The sequence below is a fragment of the Phyllobates terribilis genome, unplaced genomic scaffold, assembly GCF_046119375.1.
Source record: "Phyllobates terribilis strain yellow unplaced genomic scaffold, ASM4611937v1 Scaffold_8__6_contigs__length_399053987, whole genome shotgun sequence".
Classification (NCBI taxonomy): domain Eukaryota; kingdom Metazoa; phylum Chordata; class Amphibia; order Anura; family Dendrobatidae; genus Phyllobates; species Phyllobates terribilis.
Window position 1 is genome coordinate 343031475 of NW_027362768.1, and position 14596 is coordinate 343046070.

The 14596-nt window shown below is 49.1% G+C and overlaps 1 protein-coding gene across 4 annotated transcripts in view; it reads left to right on the forward strand.

Moving 5' to 3' along the window:
- Positions 1-14596, forward strand: part of TAFA1 (TAFA chemokine like family member 1) — a 685025-nt gene that overhangs the window by 455051 nt on the left and 215378 nt on the right. The gene's annotated exons all lie outside the window — the stretch shown is intronic.

Consider the following 14596-nt stretch of genomic DNA (forward strand, 5'->3'; position numbering starts at 1 on the left):
ACTGACTTTTTATATTCCGGTGAAAGTGTTGAGTTGAACTTCTCTATTACTTTATCTGAATACTCTGCTACCCACCCGGGCACCCATTATGGGGTGGACATTACCATTAGTCGATCTCTCTAAATCACATTTCTCCTTGCTCAAAAGAGCAATTTACCCTTAATGTGGTGTAAAAAGGAGGAAAATAGACATCCATAAGATAACATTAAATTTTTACTTAATGTTTTAGTAATGTACACAAGGTTCTGAATGTACATTTTTTCATTAACTACTCCAGAACTGAACCTACATGCAAACTTTTTGTCTTATATTCAAAGGAAAAATTCTAACATACTTTCATTATTCCTCCTGGAAATATGTGAATAAATTGACATTTGGTCGTTACCATTCTTCATATTGAAAGAGCAGAAGTCCTTTAAAGTCTGACGCTGTCCTATCAGTTCTGTCAAATTGTGTTGACTAGAGTAATGGTATCACCCAATTTTCAATTTTTACCATATATATGTCCAGGAAAAATAACACAGGAGTAACATACCCTAACGTTCCAAGAAAGAATGCTCAAAAATTGTTATTTCATGGTGAACACATGTATTTGTCTGAAGAGATGACAGGCCGTTAAAAAGTTATTCCAAGTTTGGCAAGATATCACAAGTTTAGCAAATTATTCCATGTTTTGGCAAGTTATCACAAAATAAAGTTGATAACTTGATTGTTGGGGGGTCAGAACTCTAGAATCGCCATCAAACCTGAGAACTGAGCTTTGAAATGATCTATTGGAGCGTTGGCAGCGCATATGCCCCATTGATCTATTTATTGTCTAATGAATGGCCAGGTACAACACTTGTCACAGGTGTGTCGGGTGTAACAGACAGTCGCTATGGATCTGTTTGTAGAAGGTCACTGCACCTGGTCTGGGTGTTTACATACCTTGGTCTGGGTGTTTAAAAATTCTCAGTCTGCTTCAGGGAGTCGCCGGTGATATTTCTATGTTCCTTGGCTCTGGGTTGGAGCACTAGCAGTTGGCTAGCTTCTTCTCTGGTGCGCTTGGAGGACAGTTGGCATTGCTCCTCTGGTGTCTGCTCAAGCTAAGTTATCCCCTTTGTTTGTCTTCCTTGTTGTCTTTAGTTTGTAGTGGGGCCTGACTAGTTTTCACCCCCCTCCCTATCTAGGGCCTAGCTCTAGGGATATACAGGGCTTAGGTTTCCCGCTCGGCAGTTGGTGTGGAACCAATATAGGGACGGTAGGGTAGGCAGCGTGTTACTAGCTCTACCTAGGGGTCTCCACTCCCCCTTTCCCTAGCGTTTCGGCTTCCTCCCCCTCCTTCCTTCATGTTGCACTTAGTCTTTCCTACACCGGTGTGACACCATCCCATGGATAATGAATGGTGTTCATGCGCAGCCAACACTTCATACTCTCAGGGCATTTCAGAGCCTCATACTGTGGAGAGATGAGACCTTGACAATTTGGGAATAATCCTTTACATTGGATCTAAAACCTCAACAGAAGTGGTGGTTCACCGCGTTTTGAGACTGGATTGATCTGAATTAGCAGCTCTGTTAAAGTAGAAGAACCTTCCTGGAAGAATTTTTTGGTCTTTTCTGCACTGAATCACATTTACAATGCAAGTATTTTGCCACTTGAGACCATGGCAGCAAAAGTAGCCATTGAAGCTGCCATTGAAGGATGGTGGTTCTCTCACCTTAAATCTAAATGTTTGGAGTATTTGATGATCCATCATCAATCAGGTCCTATAAATACTACTAGATAAAAGGGTTTGTACTTTACTTTCAATGATGAAACAGTGCACACAGTCCTGGCACAACCTCCTTTGGAACCTGCATCAAACCTCAGAACCAGGCTTTGAAAAGATCTGTTGGAGAGTTGGCAGTTTATGTGCCCCACTGATCTATTCATTGTCTATGGAATGGCCAGGTACAACACTTGGCTATCTCTGGCCATCCCATAGACAATGAATGGTGTTCACGCTCGGCCAAGGCTTCATGCTCACAGGGCATTTCAGAGCTTCGTACTGTGGAGAGATGAGAACTTGACAATTTGGGAATAATCCTTTACATTGCATCTATAATGTCAACTGAAGTGGTGGTTCAACGCGTTTTAGACTGGACTGGACCTTTTTAGCAGCTTTGTTAATGTAGAAGAACCCTTCCAGAAGAATTTTTTGGTCTTTTCTGCACTAAACCACATTCACGATGCAAGTATTTTGCCATTTGAGACCATGGTAGCAGACGTAGCCATTGAAACTACCATCAAAGGACGGTGGTTCACTCCACTTGCATCGATATTTTTGGAGTATTTGATGATCCATCATTAATCAGGCCCCGTAAATCCTAGATAAAAGGGTTTGTACTTTACCTTCAATGATGAAACAATGCCCACAGTCCTGGCACAAAAGTTTTGTCCTTTCTCTTTGAACCAGCGCCAACCATATCCCATAGCGAGCACATAGTTTCCCATTCCCCTCACACCGCCATAATGACTCACGTTCTTCACACTTTGTCTGACTGATAGCATTAGACATATTAATTAAAGAAAACTTCAACCTGATTACAGTTTCCACCTTCTGCTGCTATATTTACTTGAAATGAATGTAACAGACTGACAAGTGTATGGCGAAGAGAACCGGCCACTTCTTCTGGCTGAGGAACCGTCCTTTTATCTGTCCACGTTGTTGTCTCCTTCGTGTTTTTTTATGGCTTTATTAGTTTTTTTCTGACTCAGGATAAAAAAATTACAAAAAAAAAAAATTAATTAAAGCCGTATTTACTAGAAATCATTGCAACCAATCATAGTGCAGCTATTTTCCACCGGGAATTATATTGATAATTCCATTCCTAAAGATCTCCGTCTGCATGGTGGTGGCCAGACTCTTTTCTCCGTGGGACTGCTGGAAATAGTTGAGTGCAGCACTCTACTTTTTTCAGCAGTGCCAGAAAGAATGACTGAGGCAATGGTGCACATGCTTGACCCCTGCATCATTCAGAAGCTCAACCCCTTTTGAATATCACCCATGTGACAAATATTTAGGTCATGTGAGCGCTGCAGCCTATCAGCCACTGATGGGTTGTAGCCTTCACAGTTTCAGACAATGTCACAAGAGCCGCTCCAGTCTGGGAGTTAAGCTTGCTTTTTTTTTTTTATTTATCCCACTAGGGGGCCTTCTAAAGAGGTTGTCCAATAATGGTCAACTACTTTAATTCCACCTTTGCCCCTGACCACTAGGAATTCTGGCATGGACCTCTTGCTAGCCTAGTGTCACGGGTGTGTCAGATGTAGCAGACAGTCGTTCTGCAGCTGGTTGCAGAAGGTCACTTCATTTGGCTTTACAGACACCTTCTTAAATCTGTCTTACTCTAGGACCCAGCGGCTACCTCCCTTCTGCTCTGATTGACACCATGGCCTGGGTGTTTAAATACTTTCAGTTTGCTGCAGGGGGGGGCGGTGATACTCACATGTTACCTTGTGAAGGCTTGGAGCTATTGCAGTCTGCTTACTTCCTCTTTGGTGCTCTGGAGGACGTTTGGTGTAATCTCTCTGAAGTGTGCTCAAGCTAAGTTTCTCCCTGTGTTTGTCTCCCTTGTTGTCTTTCGTTTATAGTGGGGACTAACCAGTGCTCATCCCCTCCTTCCCTATTGAAGGCCTAGCTCCAGGGATATACAGGGCTTAAGTTTCCTGTTCGGCGATTGGTGAGGAACCAATATAGGGACAGTAGGGGAGACAGGGAGATGTTAGATCAGCCTAAGAGGTCTTCACTCACCCTTTTCCTATTGTCTGGGCTCACTTCCCCTCATCCCTTCGTGTTGCACTTTGTCTTTCCCACACTGTGCGTGACACCAAGAGGACTTAAGATGCGAATATTAACTTACTTTCCAAGACCACCAGGAATGCTGACATTAACCCCTAACTCCCTGAATGCTGAAATTAACCCTTTACCATACTAGACCACCAGGGATGCTGAAATTAAGTCTTTCTCTGCCTTACACCACCAAGAATTATTACTTTAATCTCTTTCTGCCCTAGACGAACAGGAATGCTGCCATTAGTTAACAATCTACCTGTTTTAGACCACAAGGAGTGATTACATTAATCCCATCCTTGCACACGACCATAAGGGATGCTGAATGAAAAACATTACTACCCTAGTCCACCAGTGATACAGACATTGACCTCTTCACAACACAACACCACCAGGGATCATTATATTAACTACTTCCTGCCATAGCTCACAAGAAATAACTAGCCTTGTCTTTGCCCTAGAACATTAAAGTGTGACACCCCAGGGGTCTGGTTGTCACAGTGATAGAGATATTACGTCTGAGAGCAGGTGGGAGGTCCTTTGGTCAGGGATCCTGTGCATGCCACACCTCCTGCCCAGCCTTGGGAGGGGAAGAACTTCCCCTGTATAAACCCGGGGCTGAGGCAGGGTTAGTGAGTCCAGGAAGAGTAGAGACAAGAGCAGCATAGGAAGCAGCAGAGTCACAAGGAGTCAGGGGCTGGCAGCTAAAGAGCTCGCCCTGACTAAGAAGATTCTTTACCGGACCCGGAGTCCGAGGCTGTGGGGACTAACTTCTACCCAGCAGCAGAATCCGTCAGGCAGGGGATTTCAGGTCCCCTGGCCCAGAAGCCCGAAGGCCCGGTCACACGCGTGGGACCAGCACCGCCATCGTGGAGCGGAAGCCATTAGAAGGCCCCGAGTCACCGGCCATACGGGTGAGCACCACACGGTACACTCAGGGACGTGGGCTACTTACATCAGCTTCTAGCAAGGTAGCCAGAAGAGTACAGTCAGCTTGGGAGGCCTACAACTACGCCTGGCCAGGGGAGATCCCATCTGCTCAAGGACTGACCAGGCCCCGTTCGCTAGCAAGTACTCCGGGAGGGTCTATCGTTGTTACCAGTAAAGACCCTGAACGCTACCATACCGTCTCTGAGTGGTTCCTGCTACCCCCATCATCCACGTCGGCTGCCCTGAGGCCATACCCCTCCCGTTGGGGGTTATACTATCACGCTGCACCATCCTTCCACCGGCCTCAGCGGTCTGCCCTGCAGCAGCAGCCCCCTGGCTGCATTCAACGGGTGGCGTAGTCATCAACCATTTTCTACCGCTAACAGACTGCCGTCCAGTTTGACTCCCTGGGCACGGACCGGGTCACCGCCACGAGACTACAACCCTAAACAGATCCGGCTCCGGGTAAGCTCCCGCGTGCGCAACGCAGCGCGACACAGGCCCAGGGGCGCGTCAACTTTGGCGTAGTCGGCAGGATCACGTGCCCGCAACCACCGGGTACTGCGTGCCTGAAAAGCAAAGACTGTTCAAACTTACCAGTGGTGAAGATTCCCGCCATCGGTGAAGATTCCCGCCATCCGGCGCCATCTTCAGCCTTCTTCCCGCCATCGGTGAAGTTTCCCGCCATCCGGCGCCATCTTCAGCCTTCTTCCCGCCATCCGTGGAGTTTTCCCGCCATTGGACGCCATCTTGAGGACGCCGCGCGGGAAGAAGAGGGGCGTGGACTCCGAAAGCGCGCGAGAACTGAAGCCCCGCCTCACGTCCGGACGTTGCGTAAGGTCCTGGAAGGAGCCCAGCAGACGCCGACGTCACAGGAGCGCGACGGAAGGTCCTCAACCCTGACGATCCACTGCGGAGCCGCGGCCTACGGAACAGGATCATCGCAAGGTAGGCCACGGTCCACTAGGGGGGAGGAAGATGTCGGATACGGAGGAGAGCTCCACTGCCTCAACCCCCGCCAGCGCTACCGCTGTTGCAGTTATGCCCTTCACCATGCCCTATATCCCGGGAGCAGCTTGGCTACCCCAGTACTCAGGGGAGTCACATACCCTGCATGACTTTAGAGAAAAGCTGGATAGCCTCTTCCAGGTGTACCCCCTCACAGAAGAGCAAAAAGTGAGCATCCTGGTGGCCCAACTAACTGGGGCAGCCAAAAGGGAAGTAAAATCCTGGCCACCTGGGAGGAAGACTGTCGCAGGGATACTAACCCGGCTGAAGGACACCTTTGATACCCGCACCTCAGCCGAGATTAAACTTAGATTCTACGGGTGCAAGCAGCGAGCGCATGAGAGTATAAGGGACTATGCACTCAACCTACAAGAGGCCCTGAGGGCCATTAAGCAGACCGACCCTAATGGAGTGGGAAACGAGGACAGGCTGTTGACCGAACAATTTATAGAGGGTTTATATTGCAATGCCCACCGCACCCAGTTGCGGGCAATGGCCTTACAGGACCCTCATCTAGAATTTGCACAGTTCAAGGACAGAGCCATCCGGGTGCTCCGAGAACCGGCACCAGGTGGCGTTGTGACCCACAGACGCCCCACTACCACTTACTACCAGGAGGCGGCGCCCTTGTCAGCAGGGCCTGTGGGAGCTGATGCGCAGGCTTTGGACAATGACCCGGCTCCAGACCTACACCATCAGGTCCAAGAGCTAGCTAAAAGCGTTGCTGCGCTAACCCGAACTGTGCAGTCTTTACAGGTTTCCACTCCAGGGAAGATCCAGCTGGCATCCGGACCGGAGGACATCCCGTGGCGTCGACCAAGGAGGACCCCACCGGCCAGAGGAAGACCCAGTGACCGATACAGCGAGGACGGACGACCCATCTGCCGCCGCTGCAATCAACCCGGACATATGGAAAGGTACTGTTCTTTAAACGGGCACAACCTGGGGTAGAGGGCCAACCCCCAGGAAAAAGATCACCAGGCCCATCGAACTGGCGCGACAGATATGTGGGAGGACGTCCAGTCTTGCCTGTGGTACTGGATGGCATTCCCATGAGTGCCCTACTGGACACCGGGTCACAGGTCACCACCATCCCGTACGTGCTCTTCAAGCAGTACTGGAATGACTCGGATATTACCCGCTACCCTGACGACGACTTGAGTATCATCGCCAGCAATGGTCAGCCCGTGCCACAGATCGGATTTAAAGAGGTGACCATCAAAATTGGTAGAGTCGAACTGGCCGCACAGGGACTGATCATTGTAGATATTGACAAACATGAGAGTCACCCAAAAATAACTCTAGGAACTAATGTAATTGAAAATTGTCTTGCAGAGGTGATTTTCCTTTTACAGCAGGTTGCCAAGAATGCCAGCTCCGGCGAGCAGCGGGTGCTCCAGAAAGAGATCCGGGCACTGATGCAACGGCAACAAGTGGAACTCTCCGGCGGTGAGATTGGTAGCGTAAGAATGTGTGACCCTTTTCCTATTGCCATGCCCCCAAAAAGTGAAATGATGATTTGGTGCCGGGCAGCTATTGGTCTGAGAGGTAGAGATTACCAGGCAATGGTAGAACCAGTTTACTCAGACAGTAGGCCCACCATTTTGACAGCACGGGGGGTGGTCAATGTACGCCATGGGAGGGTGCCCGTTCGCATAATAAATATCGGGGAGAGGGAAGTGTACCTGCCCCGGTATGCCACGCTAGCCAAATTATATACCACTAATCAAAATTCTATACAATCTGTGGAACCCTTGCCTCCATCTCACCCGGAGGAAGGTAACGGCTCTAAGAAAGACATGGAGGACTGGTGTCAGCAACTACATCTGGGTACTGACTCCACTCCCTCACACCAGAAACAAGGAGTCTATCGGGTGGTTCAAGAGTATGAGAGAGTGTTTAGTAAACACCCGTTAGACTTCGGGCGAGTCAAGGGGGTAGAACACCGCATCCCCACGGGAGATCATCCTCCCATAAAAGAGAGGTATCGACCCGTACCCCCTGCACATTACCAACACGCCAAGGGGATGCTTAGAGACATGAAGGAGGCTGGGGTAATCCGGGATAGCTGTAGCCCCTGGGCAGCCCCACTAGTTTTAGTCAAAAAGAAAGACAACACCATGAGGATGTGTGTAGATTACCGGAAAATCAACCGTATCACACACAAGGATGCGTACCCCTTACCAAGGATAGAGGAGTCATTGGCTGCTTTAAGATCTGCTAACTTCTTCTCTACCTTGGATCTCACTAGCGGGTACTGGCAGGTTCCTGTAGAAGAGGCGGACCGGGAGAAGACCGCATTCACCACCCCGATGGGACTTAGCGAGTTCACCTGCATGCCGTTCGGACTCTGCAACGCCCCAGGAACCTTCCAACGATTAATGGAGTGCTGTCTGGGCCACAGAAACTTCGAGACGGTCCTGTTGTACCTGGACGATGTCATCGTATACTCCAAAACTTATGAGGACCACCTGAAACACCTGGCGGAGGTGTTCGAAGCTCTGGCGAGTTACGGCCTAAAGGTGAAACCCTCCAAGTGTCACCTCCTGAAACCAAAGGTGCAATACCTGGGACACGTGGTGAGCGCTGACGGAGTGGCTCCCGACCCCGATAAGATCACCGCAATTAAGGGATGGCCAAGCCCCTCCAGCGTAAAAGAAGTGCGGCAGTTCCTAGGGTTGGTAGGCTACTACCGAAGGTTTATTCCCGGTTTCACCAAAAAGGCAGCACCTATGCAGGACCTCCTGATAGGCCAGTCCCGGAAGGCCAAGAACCAGAAGCCGCCCTTCAAATGGGAAAAGCTAGAAGAAGAGTCCTTCCGCCAGCTGAAGATGGCCCTCACGGGGGATGAAATCTTGGCGTACCCGGACTATAGCCAGCCCTTCATCCTCTACACCGACGCCAGTAACATCGGGCTAGGAGCCGTACTGTCCCAGATTCAGCAGGGGAGAGAACGAGTAATCTCCTATGCCAGCCGAAAACTGCGACCCACCGAAAGGAACCCCGAAAATTACAGCTCATTTAAGCTAGAGTTCCTGGCCGTGGTATGGGCAGTCACCGAGCGCTTTAGGCATTACCTCGCTTCTTCCCGGTTCACCGTATACACGGATAACAACCCGCTGACACACCTGGACACGGCAAGACTCGGTGCCCTGGAGCAGAGGTGGATGGCCCGTCTGTCCAACTACGAGTTCACAATTAAATACCGGGCAGGGCGCTCCAATACCAACGCGGACGCCCTGTCCAGGATGCCCAACCTGCCGGACGGAGGAGAAGATCCGGAGGGACTGGAAGAAGTTGAACTCCCTGCGTTCCACCGTCATGGGACTATCCAGTATTCCCACCGGGTAAGGAGTAAGCAGGCTGCTACGTTGAACCCCTTACCTCACTACAACTGGGCGGAAACGCAAGACAGCGACCCTGCCGTCCGACTGGTGAAGGAGATGCTGACTCGCCCGGAGGCTAGCCTGGAATCAGACGCTCCAGAGGAAGCCAAACAACTATGGGCAGAGAAGAGTCGACTGTTCCTTTACAAGGGGAAGTTGTGCCGCAGAATGGTTAACTCCAGGACGCATGAACTACTCTGGCAAGTAGTGGTGCCACGAAGAGACGCAGCCATGGTGATGGAGGCATACCACGACGGAGCTGGACACTTCGGGTGGAAAAAGCTGGAGTTCCTGCTGCGCGAGCGGTTCCACTGGGTAGGCATGAGGGGAACCATCGAGAAGTGGTGCAGAGACTGTGGCCCGTGCAATCTGAGAAGGAAGGACCGGGCCAGCCAGAAGACTCCCCTGCAGTCCATCGTCACCCGGCAACCGTTGGAACTGGTAGCCTTGGATCATGTAAAACTGACCCCCAGCAGAAGTGGCTACGTCTACGCGTTAACCATCGTGGATCATTACTCCCGGTTTCTGGTTGTCGTCCCCGTCAAGGACTTAACGGCTCGAACAGCAGCTAGAGCCTTCCAGCAGCACTTTTGCCGTCCACACGGGTACCCGGACCAAGTGCTGACGGACCAGGGACCTGCCTTTGAAGCGGAGGTCTTCCAGGAATTCTGCAATCTGTATGGCTGCCGGAAGATAAGGACGACACCCTACCATCCGCAAACTAATGGACTTTGTGAGAAAATGAACCAGGTGGTAATGGATCTTCTAAAAACGTTGCCCCTGGAAGAACGCAGTCTGTGGCCTGAGATGTTGCCCGATCTGGTGGACCTATACAACCACATCCCGGTAGGTTCCACCAACTGTACCCCGGCTTACCTAATGAGGGCAAGACCTGGTAAGTTACCTGTTGACCTGGAAATGGGAGTCCTGACGCCCGAGGACACTTCACCAGAAACGGACTGGGACACAGAGAGGCAGCAGCAGTACCGGAAAGTACAGGAGAGCGTGGAGCGAAGTCTCTGTCAGGCTAGGGAAAGACAAGAGAAGACTTACAACCAGTATGCTCCCGCTGTTCCCCTGGTACCCGGAGAGCAGGTCTTGAAGAGGAAGAGACGGCTCCACAAGTTGGACGACCAGTGGGAGAAGGACCCGTACACCGTACTGCCCTCAAGCCACGAGAACCCGAAGGTCTGTACCATCAGTAAAGACGGAGGGGAAACCACAGCCATTGTATCCCGGGACCACCTGAAGAAGTGCCCCGAACAACTGAGGAACCCTGAGGAGGAACAGGAAGACCATCGACCCGTGGAAGAAAGGGAAGATATGGTTAGTACCGTGCTCGGGGACTTCCCTCGGTCTTGGACTCAAGTCAATGGTGCAGTTGTGGTACCCGTACTCACCTTCCTCCAACCATCATCCCAAGAACCTACGGAGCAACGGGTAGAGCTGGAAGAGCAGCCGGTCCAGGAGGCAGAAGACTCCACCCAAGCGGAACAGGAGAATCCACCCTCTGCTTATAGTGAGCCTGCCGTACCCCTAGTGAGACAAAGAGCCGGTAGACAGCTGCCCAGTTTACCCTTGACAGCTCCTACACCCTGTAGTTCAGGGCCAGACAGTCAGCTCCGTAGGTCCACTAGGGCCACTAGAGGCCAGTTACCCGCACGTTGGAGGATCTAAATGTTTAAGTTGTTTTACAATGTTTACCTGTTTATTGTTGCTTGTGTGTAATTTTGTGTTTCTAGTTGTTTTTAGGAGTCTTCGGTGGATTTACCGGGAATCCTTTGTATATAGTTGGAGCGTAACCCAGGATGGACTAGAGACTGTTAAGGACTCGGGGTAGGACAGACCCCTACCTGGTTACGTCTCCCTGTGTTGGTGAAATGGACACCTTTGCTTTTCTTCAAAGACTGCACCCGGTTGCGGACATCCGTGACCATCTTATTGTGTTTCCTTATTGTATTTTATTGTTCTTTGATATACCTTGTTATATTTTTCTAAAAAGTGTTTAGTCCCGGAGTACTAAATTTCACTAGGGGGGAGTGTGACACCCCAGGGGTCTGGTTGTCACAGTGATAGAGATATTACGTCTGAGAGCAGGTGGGAGGTCCTTTGGTCAGGGATCCTGTGCATGCCACACCTCCTGCCCAGCCTTGGGAGGGGAAGAACTTCCCCTGTATAAACCCGGGGCTGAGGCAGGGTTAGTGAGTCCAGGAAGAGTAGAGACAAGAGCAGCATAGGAAGCAGCAGAGTCACAAGGAGTCAGGGGCTGGCAGCTAAAGAGCTCGCCCTGACTAAGAAGATTCTTTACCGGACCCGGAGTCCGAGGCTGTGGGGACTAACTTCTACCCAGCAGCAGAATCCGTCAGGCAGGGGATTTCAGGTCCCCTGGCCCAGAAGCCCGAAGGCCCGGTCACACGCGTGGGACCAGCACCGCCATCGTGGAGCGGAAGCCATTAGAAGGCCCCGAGTCACCGGCCATACGGGTGAGCACCACACGGTACACTCAGGGACGTGGGCTACTTACATCAGCTTCTAGCAAGGTAGCCAGAAGAGTACAGTCAGCTTGGGAGGCCTACAACTACGCCTGGCCAGGGGAGATCCCATCTGCTCAAGGACTGACCAGGCCCCGTTCGCTAGCAAGTACTCCGGGAGGGTCTATCGTTGTTACCAGTAAAGACCCTGAACGCTACCATACCGTCTCTGAGTGGTTCCTGCTACCCCCATCATCCACGTCGGCTGCCCTGAGGCCATACCCCTCCCGTTGGGGGTTATACTATCACGCTGCACCATCCTTCCACCGGCCTCAGCGGTCTGCCCTGCAGCAGCAGCCCCCTGGCTGCATTCAACGGGTGGCGTAGTCATCAACCATTTTCTACCGCTAACAGACTGCCGTCCAGTTTGACTCCCTGGGCACGGACCGGGTCACCGCCACGAGACTACAACCCTAAACAGATCCGGCTCCGGGTAAGCTCCCGCGTGCGCAACGCAGCGCGACACAGGCCCAGGGGCGCGTCAAAAGATTTACCTCTTTTTTTAAACTTAGACCTCCAAAGATAGTGACATTGATCTCTTCGGTACTGAGAGTCCAAAAGTTGTTTGATTACCCTTTAAAGAGGTTTTACAGTTTCAGACAACTCCTGTCCCCTTATTGCAGTTTGTTTTAAAAATAAAACTACTTATTCTTTACTCACCATCCCCAGGTCCAGCGTTGAGTCTCCTGCAGCTGGGGGACGGGTTTTCTCAAACCGGAAAATGGCTTAGACAACTCTAAGCCACAAGGAATATTGGTATGAACTCTTTCACTCTCCTGGATACCAGGAATGTTATATAATTCAAGAGAATGTGTTAGCGGGTGTTTGTTTTGTAATCTGAGAGAAGCATGATGTAGGGGCAGAGATCCTGATTCCAGTAATGTGTCACTTAGTTTACTGGGTGCTGCAATTGTGATAGAATCACAGTTATTCTCTGCTTGGAATGTTGAGTTTTGTATAACCCCGCCCACATCACTTATTGGCCACTTTCTATTACACTGACAGAAATCTGCCAATCAGGGATGGGGGTGTGGTTGGACCAGGAGCCACGAGACACCTAGTCCTGTAGTGATAATCTCCTGCTGATAAAACACTGATTTTATTGAATTCCAAAAAAGCAGCCTAATAAGTGACACATCCCTGGAATCGAGGTCTCTGTCCCTACATCATGCTGCTCTCAGATTATATATCTAAACTTGATGAGAGATTCCTTTTAACCCACACACCAAAAATCACATCCCCTTATCAACCAAAAAGTATTTTTCATTAGTAATTGTGGCAACCCAAATGTAATTGGTTCTTGATAAATTACTTTAATGAACGGTTTGCGATGAAACAAATGAAAATTATGTTGTTTTTTTTCCGTAACTTATGAAAATAATCTTTATATTATGTTTTTTTTCTATTCTTATTCATCGCGGCTCTCCGGAGCATAATATTATGGCCGACGAACGATGGCAGATGCCATTCACGGGAATAGTTGAACGTCTCTATAAGGGAAAATGTTAAACATATGCAGGGATGTGGGGCTCATACATTGATAATGCGTATGACAAATGAGTCTAACAGTATCCAGCGTTTTCTAGGCTGTGGGCAGGAATCCATCGAGGTCTCGGTAAGAAGGAAGGTCACCGGAATCTGAATGAAGGATGAATACCGAGTCGACTCTAGAGAATGCTCCGTACAATAAAAGTATGACAGAGGATGATTAATTATATTTCAGACTAAGATAATTCCCAGAGAATACGAGTGTGTTATAAAGAAGAAGAAAAGGAAAAAAAAAAGTTTCGAACCTTTTCTAGATGTAATTAAAGGAGCGCTGTTAAAGTCGGGGTTAAGACCGTCTAGGAATCCCAATTCTAAGGCTCACAATAAATAAAAGAATCTCATTTGCATTGGGTTCTGTCTGAATCTTGCCGTGTCTCTCAAAGTGCAGGAATTAACTACAGGAGAGAGTATTTTAATCCATCGATGAATGGTGTTTTCCACCAGTCGGTCTTATCTGAAGTGAGGAGGTAGACATGAGCCGCGGTTAATAATGGCTTATCAAGGAAAATTCTCAGCAATTAGTATGTAAAGATGGTAAATCCGCCGCGAGAACTTTCAGGAGTAAATTATTATTAGATTGTAGGCATTTTGTGTTTTCGGAATAAAATAAATTTAGGAAGTGGGAATGAAATGTAAAAAAAAAAAAATCCGGTGGAATTCTCCTAATCTAATTATTTGTAAAGACTGATAATCTGAGGCTATAAAATAATTTCTAACTAGGCATGTCGCTAGAAGCAAGGATCACCAAGCTACGACTTGCCTACTTTGGACGTATCATACGAAGAGAAAAATCACTGGAGAAGGACATCATGGTCGGAAGAAGAGAAGGAACAAGGCGAAGAGGAAGACCAGCAACCCGATGGCTGGATACTATCAAGGTGAAGAAGACTCTGGTGGACCTGTCTTCCTACAGAACGTTCATCCATCAGGTCGCCATGGCTCGAGATTGAAACGAAGCCCATTAATAATAATAATAATAATAATAAAATAAATTAGGTTAGTGACTGCAAATTGGAAAATCCTTCTCATTATAAGGTGACTATACACATCACTCTACTCAACTGTTGAGTTTGGGTCAGTAGACTTGTGGCCGCTCTAGAATTGTCAAATCATGAATGTGGGACATATGAAACCCCAAAGGCAAATGTCAGAGGAATAAAGGATTATGCATGTTGGGTTTTAACATGCCCAATCCTTTTATTCTCTTTGGAAATAAGTCACCGTCAGAAGTGTGTGGCAGCAGCTAACTTTCCTTTTTCCATTGAGAACCCATGCACCCTCGGCCAAGGTAAGCTTGCTTATATGGGTGGAATAACGGTTAGCCAAGCATCAATTTGGATGACAGCAGTCTGAAGTGTTTTGTCACATTAAAAATAAAA